Consider the following 8,206-nt stretch of genomic DNA (forward strand, 5'->3'; position numbering starts at 1 on the left):
CAGAGCATAGCTTCTGTCTAATTGCTGTGTTTTCTTCCCCCTTCCCATCAGTACTTACTGGGAGAGGTGGATACAATCTAGGAGGTTCAGCTGAGGTGGAATTCTGGGGGCGTTGACTAGAGGTCTCTATTGCTGGGACTGGAGCCTGCCGAAATGGCAGCTCTATGAACTCTGGGAGAGCTGGTGGAAGAGCAGTGGCTCCTGCAGGAACTTCACCTGGCCCTGGATTGGGCAGTAAGGCGGCCTCCGGACCTGGTGGAACACTGGGAGGCAGGCACGTCATTATCCAGTATGTGGGAGGAGTCAGGTCATCCCCGTCCAAATCCTGTAGAATTTCCTTTTTTATCATCAGTCAATTTTTGTGCCATTAATATTTTTCCCTTTCCCTTCTGGATACAGAACCTTGTCCAAATAGGAGGGTCTTGAGCTAACCCTAACCATGAGTCAATATATGGATATTGATCCAGGTGTCCTGGCTCTCCTGTGACTACTGTATAGACTGCTTCCACTATTTTAAAGTTCATGGTGTTCTCTGGTGGCCATCCTACTCCCATAGGTGGCCATTCGACCTCACAGAGTATGTGGAGGCAGTTAGGCTTCATCTTCACCCCATAGTCTCCTCCAAATCCCTTCTTTAAATTTTTAATCATGCACTCCAATACAGTTGCCTTAGATTCACTTCCCCCCATCTTGCTTACCTTCTCGGACCTTCTTTTACTTTTCCTTTTCGTCTGTCTACAAAGTTCTCAGTGCCCTATGTACTTCTGATATTTCCAATCAATGACACTTAAATTGCCATTCTGCCTCCTTCCTATTTGAGGTGAGAAGAGCCTTACCTGCCTGATCCCAGAGGGAGAAGGGGGATCAGCGTGTCTTCACCTGCCGGTCAGCACAGCCAAACCAGAACACCATGTGATCCAAGACTGTTTCTCCCTTAACTTTTAAAGTCCATTCTGCCTTGGTGGGCTTGATCAGGTGTGGATGAAAATACAGATGGGTTAAATATCCCACGTCCCAGGCCATCTCTGGAAAAGCCAATTCGTACTCACTTATGTATCCCCCTCCTTCTAGCATGACAATTCCGAGGGGGTCAAGAATTTCTAGCAGATGGGACACCTCCTTGGGGAGGGCAGAATCAGTTCAGTTCAATCACTCAGTTGTGTCCGACTCTTTGTGACCCCATGAATTGCAGCATGCCAGGCCTCCCTGTCCATCACCAACTCCAAGAGTTCACTCAAACTCATGTCCATCAAGTCGGTGATGCCATCCAGCCATCTCATCCTCTGTCATCCCCCTCTCCTCCTGCCCCCAATCCCTTCCAGCATCAGGGTCTTTTCCAAGGAGTCAACTCTTCACATGAGGTGGCCAAAGTACTGGAGTTTCAGCTTTAGCATCATTCTTTCCAAGAACACCCAGATCTGATCTCCTTTAGAATGCACTGGTTGGATCTCCTTGCAGTCCAAGGAACTCTCAAGAGTCTTCTACAACACCACAGTTCAAAAGCATCAATTCTTCGGCGCTCAGCTTTCTTCACAGTCCAACTTTCACATCCATACATGACCACTGGAAAAACCATAGCCTTGACTAGACGGACCTTTGTTGGCAAAGTAATTTCTCTGCTTTTGAATGTGCTATCTAGGTTGGTCATAACTTTCCTTCCAAGGAGTAAGCGTCTTTTAATTTCATGGCTGCAGTCACCATCTGCAGTGATTTTGGAGCCCTCCAAAATAAAGTCTGCCACTGTTTCCCCATCTATTTCCCATGAAGTGAGGGCAGAATACGAGCACACAAAAACCAAGTTTCTTCTCCTAAAAATCCCCTGGCAATTGCTTGGTAATGATTTTCCCCAAGACGGCATGGACACTACCTCCTAAATGACCTTCACAAATTTCCTTCCTAAGCCCTAACACATTCGTCAACCTGTGTACCAAGAAATCGTTGCCACCTACCTATTCTAGGCTCCATCTGTGCTCCTTCTAATCCCTCCCGGGGGGGTGATCAGGCCCCCTTTTCCACCCTACCGGGTGGGCTCCTCCTCACCTGAGTGCTCAGTTCCCCTGCTGCCATCCACTACCTGCTAACATGAAAGGTCTGGGCACTGAGAAGCAGAATCCTTCCAGAAGGGCGAGGCGCCTTCCCCCCTCTAGAAGATTCGAGCCGCAAGGACTTGGAGTAGTCCCAAATGGGACTTGTCTCCTCAAAGTGAGGGGTTTCCCGGCCCATGCACCAAATGTTGTAGCCATGCGTTCTGGGAAACAAACTCACTCAGAAGTACAATGCGGATAGTGGAGTGCAGTTTATTATACTGGTGGGCCCAAGGCAGAGTCTACTTGGCCTTTTCCCAACACCTGGCACACAGTAACTCACAAATATTTGTTGAATTGAAGGAGGAAACAGAACAGGCTCCATCTTGAAAGCAGGACTCCATCTTGGGCCGGACTGTGGACTTCGAGCTATATGCTCAGTATCTATGGAAACGATATACCAACTGGAAAACCAGGGCTCCTGGTTTTCCAGTTGGAAGAGCCCCAGGGCTCATACCTAGACTCTCTGTTGCCTAAAAGAATACCCTAATTATCTGTGTAACCGAATAGAATCATAACTTCTATTGTGCTTTTTGGGGTATGACCACAGGCCTATTGATAATTGTCCACTGTTAACTACCTAGGCTTAAGGCATATGAATCACGGGTTAACTTTGATTGTATCTTTCTTTTGCTTTGTTCAGACTACTTTCAGGGAATTGGGGGAAGTGGGTTTGGGCACGTACACTTAAGGGCGGGGCAGGGGGGAGGCTCTGTCCTTATCTGTTGGGTATGTAGTAGGTTGCCAAACTTGCCAGTTTGGTTGCAAGCCACATAGCAGTGGACAAGATCAGAGGAGCTTCACCACCCTGATGCTTCACCACAGTTATTTTAGTGTACGGGGTTTTGGTAATAGTATTGAAGATTTTGGTGCCAGAATTTTCATGTTTGTTTCCCCAGTCATTAGTGACCTCCAAACTTTAGTAAATTGTATCTTTGCTTTTGTACAGTAAGAAGTTCTGTCTAGACATTTTCTTCTACTTTTTGAGTTCTTTTTACCTATCTTCAGCCCTTTCCCCAGGAAAAAAGGGGGTTAAAACTCCCAAATTTCTATCTCCAGCCAGGAATTGTTCCTGTACATCCAACTCCTGACCTGCTATCTTCATTTGTGCACCTAATGGACATATCAAACTGAACAGTCTGCTGACTTTCACCCTTCTTCCCTACCTTCTCTACCTACCTGCTTCACCATCTTAATGAACAGCAATTTCATCTTTCCATTTGCTTAGATCCGAGATCACAGAGTCATCCGTGGTTTCTCTTCTGTCTTACACACCCTGCATTCATTTCTTCAGAAAACTCTGTTGGCTCCATCTTTAAACTGTATCCAGAACTGAACAACTTCTCATTACTTCTTTCATGACCATGCTGGCCTCTGCCACCACCATCTTCCACACAAATTATTTTAGCCTCCTTGTCTTTCTCCTTACTTATACCCTCGCTCCTCTGCAGCCATTTCTCAGCAGAAGTTCATGTACATGGAATCCTAGAACATGTACATTTTTGCATCTGGCTTCCTTCACTCAGCATACTTTTGAAATGCATCCTTGCTGTTAGGTATATCAGAAGTTCACTCCTTTTTAATTAATGAGTATTGTTCCACTGTGTGGATATACCCTGGTTTGTTTATCTGTTCACCTGTTGATGGGTATTTGGATTGTTTGTGAATAAAGCCATCATGGACATTTAATGTAGAAATCTTTGTGTGGACATATGTTTTCCCTTCATTTAGATAAATACTTATAGGTGGAATCTCTGGGTCATATGGTATAGGTATGTTTAACTTTATTAGAAAGTGCCAAAGTATTTCCCAAAGTAGCCATACCACTTTACATTCCTACCAGCAGTATGTGAAACTCTGTAATATTGTCAGCAACTTATAATGCTAGCCATTTTATGGCAGGCGTGTAAGTGGCAGCTCATTGTGGTTTTATATTATGTTTCTCTGATATCTAATGATACTCAACTTTTTTATATGCTCATTATCCATCATTATGTCTTCTTTTGTGAAGAGCCCATTCAAATCTTTATTTCTTTATTTTTGTTTTTTGTCTTATTAGTAGTAAGAGCTTTTAAAAAAAATACAAGTTCTCCCTGCAAGTTCTTTGTCAGATTTTTGAATGTTTTCTCCCAGTCTTTGTTCTGCCTTTTCATTCTCTTAATGCTGTTTTTTTGAGAGCAAACATTTTTAAATTTGATGAAGTCTAACATTAATTTTTTCTTTTTTGTTTTGACCTCTTTATTTACTATTTACAAAATCTTACCTTTGGGAAATCTTGTAAGTGCTATAAGCCTCAGTTCCTGCTTCTATAAAATGGGAAGGATAACACACTTTCTTTCTTAAGGTTGTGGGGACTAGGTAAGAAACTCATGGTAAATATCAAATACATGTGAATGATTGTTCTGAGATATTAGAATATATAGTGTGATGGGCTATAGTAGACTATTCCTCCATCTTAACCCAGGATTCTTTAGCTATTCCTTATAATAGGGCATCTCCCGACAGGTATAAGGTAATGAAATCAGCAATGGCATTCTCTGGCTGTTGTTTCAGGGTAGCCCATCATCCCACCTCAACCAATCAGAACTGAGGGGAAGGATTTCTTTCCTAGGTGAAAGGTCTCCTAAGCCCACACTGGAGAACAGTGGAGCCCTTAGCAAAATTTTGTTTAAATGGAGAAGGAAATGGCAACCTACTCCAGTACTCTTGCCTGGAAAATCCCATGGACAGAGGAGCCTGGTAAGCTACAGTCCCTGGGGTCACAAAGAGTCAGACATGATTGATTGACTTCACTTTTTCTTTCCTTTAAAAAAAATTCCTTGAAAATAATTAGAAGTCTTAAGGACCCACAGGCTTTAATTGAATCATGGAGCCACAAATCTTGTGGTTACAACCTGATTAATAATTTTCACTAGTATGTGGGTAACTGGAAAGTGAAATCTATGAAAAAATATTAAGAAGGCAGTGAAGAAGGCAGTGAAGATGGAACAATTATGTAGGGATTAATGGCAAGGTGATTGACTCATCCCAGTTTTCCCAGGAATTTTCCAGTTTTTGCACTGGAAGTTCTATATCCTTGGAAAGCCCTCAATCCTAGGCAAACTTAAAGGTATAGAAAAGGGAATTCCTTGGCAGGCCAGTGGTTAGGACTCTGAACTTTAACTGCTGAGATCTGAGTTCCATCCCTGGTATGGGAACTAAGATCCTGAAAACTGTGTAGTGTGGCCAAAACAAAACAAATAAATGAAGAGAAAATGTGTGGTAGAAAGAAAATATGAAAGGACATAGGAGTTCTTGCCTGGACTTTTGCTGTGCTTTAGCTGGGTAATCATAGCAGTTGCTCAACTTCTTTGTGTAAGTTTTACACAAACACTGACCCGGGTAAAAACATTTATTTGTAGTTGTTATATTGAATCTACTTGTTGTTGTCACCTTCTACTTACCTGTATTTCTCACATTGCTTTTGCCTGTTCATCATTTCTTTCCTTAGAGTGGTAGGCCATCAGCAGTCATCAGAATGCCCCCTAAATACAAAAGGAAAAATTCCTAGGTCCAAAAAAATAAGGAGAAATGACTTAGTGCCAGTAAGAGAAGAATGTCAAAGTTTAAAACCTGGCTGTTAGGTCTAGTAAGTTGTGGCAGAAGTATTGTCTTCTCTAGTGCCAGTAAGAGAAGAATGTCAAAGTCCAGAACCTGGCTGTTAGGTCTGGTGAGATGATAGAAGTATTGTCTTCTTCTTCTTTTTTTTAATTTAAATTTATTTATTTTAATTGGAGGTTAATTATTTTACAATATTGTGTTGGTTTTGCCATACATCAACATGAATCCACCACGGGTGTACACGTGTTCCCCATCCTGAACCCCTCTCCCACCTCCCTCCCCGTACCCTCCCTCTGGTTCATCCCAGTGCATCAGCCTCAAGCATCCTGTATCCTGCATCGAACCTGGACTGGCAATTCATTTCTTATATGATATTATACATGTTTCAATGTCATTCTCCCAAATCATCCCACTCTCTCCCTCTCCCTCAGAGTCCAAAAGACTGTTCTACACATCTGTGTCTCTTTTGCTCTCTCCCATACAGGGTTATTGTTAACCATCTTTCTAAATTCCATATATATGTGTGAGTATACTGTATTGGTGTTTTTCTTTCTGGCTTACTTCACTCTGTATAATAGGCTCCAGTTTCATCCATCTCATTAGAACTGATTCAAATGTATTCTTTTTAATGGCTGAGTAATACTCCATTGTGTATATACACCACAGCTTTCTTATCCATTCATCTGCTGATGGACATCTAGGTTGCTTCTATGTCCTGGCTATTATAAACAGTGCTGCGATGAACATTGGGGTACACATGTCCCTTTCAATTCTGGTTTCCTCGGTGTGTATGCCCAGCAGTGGGATTGCTGGGTCATAAGGCACTTCTTTTTCCAGTTTTTTTAAGGAATCTCCACACTGTTCTCCATGGTGGCTATACTAGTTTGCATTCCCACCAACAGTATAAGAGGGTTCCCTTTTCTCCCCACCTTCTCCAGCATTTATTGTTTGTAGACTTTTGGATCACAGCCATTCTGACCGGCATGAAATGGCACCTCATTGTGGTTTTGATTTGCATTTCTCTGATAATGAGTGATGTTGAGCATCTTTTCATGTGTTTGTTAGCCATCTGTATGTCTTCTTTGGAGAAATGTCTATTTAGTTCTTTGGCCCATTTTTTGATTGTGTCATTTATTTTTCTGGAATTGAGCTGTAGGAGTTGCTTGTATATTTTTGAGATTAGTTGTTTGTCAGTTACTTCATTTGCTATTATTTTCTCCCATTATGAAGACTGTCTTTTCACCTTGCTTATAGTTTCCTTTGTTGTGCAGAAGCTTTTAATTTTAATTAGTCCTATTTGTTTATTTTTGCTTTTATTTCCAGTATTCTGAGAGGTGGGTCATAGAGGATCCTGCTGTGATGTATGTCGGAGAGTGTTTTGCCTATGTTCTCCTCTAGGAGTTTTATAGTTTCTGGTCTTACATTTAGATCTTTAATCCATTTTGAGTTTATTTTTATGTATGGTGTTAAAAAGTGTTCTAATTTCATTCTTTTACAAGTGGTTGACCAGTTTTCCCAGCACCACTTCTTAAAGAGATTGTCTTTAATCCATTGTATATTCTTGCCTCCTTTGTCAAAGATAAGGTGTCCATATGTGCGTGGATTTATCTTTGGGCTTTCTATTTTGTTTCATTGATCTATATTTCTGTCTTTGTGCCAGTACCATACTGTCTTGATGACTGTGGCTTTGTAGTAGAGCCTGAAGTCAGGCAGGTTGATTCCTCCAGTTCCATTCTTCTTTAAAGATTGCTTTGGCTATTCGAGGTTTTTTGTATTTCCATACAAATTGTGAAATTATTTGTTCTAGCTCTGTGAAAAATACCGTTGGTAGCTTGATAGGGATTGCATTGAATCTATAGATTGCTTTGAGTAGTATACTAATTTTCACTATATTGATTCTTCCTATCCATGAACATGATATATTTCTCCATCTATTAGTGTCCTCTTTCATTTTCTGTGGAAAATTCTTCAAGAGATGGGAATACCAGACCACCTGATCTGCCTCTTGAGAAATTTGTATGCAGGTCAGGAAGCAACAGTTAGAACTGGACATAGAACAACAGACTGGTTCCAAATAGGAAAAGGAGTTCGTCAAGGCTGTATATTGTCACCCTGTTTATTTAACTTATATGCAGAGTACATCATGAGAAACGCTGGACTGGAAGAAACACAAGCTGGAATCAAGATTGCCGGGAGAAATATCAATAACCTCAGATATGCAGATGACACCACCCTTATGGCAGAAAGTGAAGAGGAACTCAAAAGCCTCTTGATGAAAGTGAAAGTGGAGAGTGAAAAAGTTGGCTTAAAGCTCAACATTCAGAAAACGAAGATCATGGCATCTGGTCCCATCACTTCATGGGAAATAGATGGGGAAACAGTGGAAACAGTGTCAGACTTTCTTTTTCTGGGCTCCAGAATCACTACAGATGGTGACTGCAGCCATGAAATTAAAAGACGCTTACTCCTTGGAAGGAAAGTTATGACCAACCTAGATAGCATATTGAAAAGCAGAGACATTA

Source organism: Bubalus bubalis, chromosome 12, assembly GCF_019923935.1.
Source record: "Bubalus bubalis isolate 160015118507 breed Murrah chromosome 12, NDDB_SH_1, whole genome shotgun sequence".
Lineage (NCBI taxonomy): Eukaryota > Metazoa > Chordata > Mammalia > Artiodactyla > Bovidae > Bubalus > Bubalus bubalis.